Here is a 4318-nt window from a genome sequence, read left to right as displayed (position 1 = left end):
CATCAACAACTGGGATGATTTGGTAACCAAGTTCCTTGCCAAGTTTTATCCACCTCAGAGGATTATAAGGCTGAAGGCTGAGGTACAAACATTTACACAAATGGAGGCTGAACCCATTTATGAGGCATGGGAGAGGTACAAGGCTCTAGTCAGAAAATGCCCCCTGCCATGTTTAATGAATGGGAGAAGCTGCAAAACTTCTATGAAGGCTTAACATTGAAATCTCAGGAAGCTTTGGATCACTCAGCTGGAGGTTCCTTGCAACTCATGAAAACTGCAGAGGAGGCTCAAGAACTCATTGATATGGTGGCTAACAACCAATATTTCTTTGCTCATCAAAGAAACCGCCAACCATCACAAAGAAGAGGAGTAATGGAGCTAGAAGGAGTGGATTCAATCCTGGCTCAAAACAAGATGATGCAGCAGCAAATTCAACAACAATTTGAGCAAATGACCAAGAGGATTGATAGCCTCCAAGTTGCCGCAGTTAACACTAGCCAACCATCAACCACATGGGGGCAAAACGAAGAAATTCAAGAAGAGCAACAGCAAGAACAAGTCCAGTACATGCATTCTAGTCCAAATGAAGTCTATGGTGATACTTACAACCCCTCATGGAAGAATCACCCCAACCTCAGATGGGGAGACACTCACAACCAAAACCAACAACCATGGCAGAGGAACTCAAACCAAAGCAACCCAAGAAACAACCAAAATTACAACCAGCATCAAACCAACCAAAACACCTACAGAAAACCTCAAAACAACTACCCCAACCTCAACCAGTACCAATCCAATAACCAACCCATTAACCAAAATGCCCACCATCCACCACCCACAGCTCACAACCCACCACAAGCACCACCTGAATCCCAAAGACTCACAAACCTGGAGACCTTGATGGACAAAATGATGAAATACCAGGAAATGACAACCAAAAACCATGAGGCTTCCATGAAGAGCCTAGAGAGGCAAATCGGGCAAATCTCCAAGCAAATTTCTGTTGAGAGACCTTCAAGCTCACTGCCCAGTGACACAATCCCAAATCCCAAGGAGGAATGCAAGGCAATACAATTAAGGAGTGGGAGAACATTGATGAGCAACAATGACACTACAAAGAAGCAAGCAGAAAGCATCAAAGAACCAACAGAGGACAAAAAGCAAACAAAGGTAGATGAAGCCAAGGATCAAGAGGTGATGCCAAACAAAAGCACTGAAAAACTTAAAGAGAAGGGCAACCAACAAAGTCAACAGCAAGTAGGAAAGAGCATCACATCTCCACTGCCATATCCTCAGAGATTCAACAAAGAGGTTAAGGACCAGCATTTCCACAAGTTCCTTGAGACCTTCAAGAAGCTGGAAATCAATATCCCCTTAGCTGAAGCACTTGAGCAAATGCCTTTGTATGCCAAGTTCTTGAAGGAGCTTATCAATAAGAAAAGAAGTTGGGATGAGAAGGAAACCGTATTACTCACTGAAGAATGCAAGGCCTTGATTCAAAAAGGGCTTCCTCCTAAGCTTGAGGACCCAGGGAGCTTCTTGTTGCCTTGCACCATTGGGAATTTGACCATCACTAAAGCAATGTGCGATCTCGGAGCAAGTATTAATTTGATACCATCTTCCCTGGTGAAAAAGCTGCATATAGAGGAGGTCAAACCAGTACAAATATCTCTGGAGCTGGTAGGTAAGTCAATGGTATACCCCAGGGGCGTAATTGAAAATCTTTTGGTCAAGGTGGATAGTTTTATATACCCTGCTGATTTTGTGGTTCTGGATTCAAATGAGGATGATGGTGACTCGGTTATACTGGGAAGGCCATTCTTGGCCACTGCTAGAGCTATCATAGATGTAGAGGAAGGGGAATTAACTCTCAAGATGCACGATCAGAGTGTCACTCTAAAGGTATTACCAGAGGCACAATTTAGCAAGGAGAAGAAAGACTATATGAAAAGTGACAAGGGAGAATCACAGTTGAAGGAAGAAAATGATAAGGAAAGTCACAGCAACATCCCAAAGATAAGAGTTGTGCAGACTGGTGAAGGAGCCCAAGAGGATATTGAAGTATTAGCCACTGAGAAGAGAGGTCCCCAAGGGAAACCTACGGCCAGAAAAGAAAGGTCAACAAAAGGAAAGATGAAACGCAGAAACAAAACAAAAAGGGGTTGGAAGAACAGGAAGATCCCAACAGAGGGGCTTTCCAAAGGTGACAAATTGCAACTGATATATCAACAGTTGGGGACAAACCAACAAACTGAGGACTACTACACTATCAGCAACATACTCTCATTAGAGCATGCTGAAATTGAACACCAGAGAACAAAGAAGAGGATCACAGTCAGGGGAGACAAATTGAGGCTCTACAAGCACCAACCACCATAAAAGAAAGCCTCAATGTCAAGCTAATGACAATAAAAGAGCGCTCCATGGGAGGCAACCCATGATTTAAGATTCATGTCATTTTAAATTCAATAAGTTATGATCATTTGAGCATGAATTCTTTTCTCTTTTCATGAACATATCCATTGATTGCATGCACTGTTTTAAAATATATGCTGGGAATTCTAAGTTTAGTGTGCTTTCAAGCACACTGAACTAATGTTACAAATAATTCCGTTTTACATGCTTAAAACGTCTTGACAAAGCATATGGCCAAACACTAAGTTTGGTGTCCACATAGCTTCATGAAAGTTAGAAATTCATGCATCAATAATCATACAATTGTTATTTTCCAAAATCTTATAAATGAAAAAAAAAATTCTTTTTCGGTAATGAAGGCATCAATTGTGATGTACCCTTTGACAAGAAACAAGTTTGGTGTTCATCAAACTTTGATGCACCGATTTAGGGACACAATTGATCCTTCATGAAAAAAAGGGGGAAAAAAGAAAGTGTGATGAAAACAATTCTTATAAACATTTAACTAAGTGTGACATTGAGATTTCACTAATTGGAGGAAGGGGCACAATTTTCTTATTGACCAAACATTAAGTTTGGTGTCCTCCAAGGAAAGTCACGGTTTAAATGAATATAAGGATTGATGATTAGTATAATGTTAATAAAAGAAACACTCTAGCCACGGTTGGATAAGCTAATGTATGTTGTCTTGTTGTGATGATTAGGTAGTCAAAGAATCTTCAATGAAAGAGACAAGACAAAGGAAAGCATAGCATGAGGACAAAATCTCATCACATCAAAAAGAGAATCTGCCACTCCATGAGATGATCACGGCAAAGACAATTGAGGAAGCAAGCTTTGTCTTCATTCATCCTTACATGCACACCTTTGATTCACATAGTATCTAATTGCATCCTAGCCCTTCATTGTTCATTTAAATAACACACCACCTTCAAGCCATGCACATGACCGAATCCTTGCACTCCAACCTTTTAAACTTCATTCCCTTCATCACTTCTCAATATAATAAGCTCAGCCTCGAACTTTCTCTTGCTCCATACACACATCAAAATCTCCAACACTCTTCACTCCTTCTAAAAGCTCAATCGATCAAGTGATCATGGCCTCTTCTTCAAGAACCAAACGAAGAAAAGGAAAAGAGCCTATGGTGGAGGAGAGCACCCCTGAATATGACCGATGGAGATTCAAATCTTCATACCATCAAATGCAAATGGAGTGGATGAACGATAAAAAGATCTATCCTGAAACTCCATTCTTATTGCCGGATGATAGATGTCAAGAAATGAAGAACAAAATTCAAAAGAGGAGGTGGGAGGAACTTGCATCACCAGCCACCCGAATCAATGCCAATATTATAAGAGAGTTTTATGCAAATATCCCAAGGCTTGACATGCGTGAGCCCCTAACATACAAGAGCTATGTGCGGAGAGTGGAAGTAGACTTTAGCTCGGATGCAATCAAGAAAGTCTTGGGGCTAAAGTCAGTCCGCTTTAGTGAACCGGGATACCAACAAAGATTGAATGAAGATCAGGATTATGATGAGATTGCTAGAGATATTTGTATGGAGAACTCCGAGTGGGAAGGAGATGGCAAGAACAAATATAAGTATTTGAAGAGATGTAACCTCACCCCGGAAGCAAAAGGATGGTATGAGTTGATGAAAAGATCAATTCTAGGCACAGTGAACACCTCAGAAGTTAACAGGGAGAGAGCTGTGATGTTGCATTGCATCATTGTGGGAGGAGAGATCAAAGTTCATGAAATCCTTGCAAAAGATATCCAACGGCTTGCTGAGAAGAATTCGGCCGGGTCTTGGTTATACTACCCAAGTACCATCTGGAGGTTGTGTGTGAAGGCTAAAGTACCAATGGAAAATGAGAATCCAAAGTGGATAAGCCAAGGC

This window comes from Arachis stenosperma, chromosome 9, assembly GCF_014773155.1.
Source record: "Arachis stenosperma cultivar V10309 chromosome 9, arast.V10309.gnm1.PFL2, whole genome shotgun sequence".
Taxonomy (NCBI): domain Eukaryota; kingdom Viridiplantae; phylum Streptophyta; class Magnoliopsida; order Fabales; family Fabaceae; genus Arachis; species Arachis stenosperma.
Note: the sequence above shows the minus strand (reverse complement) of the source record.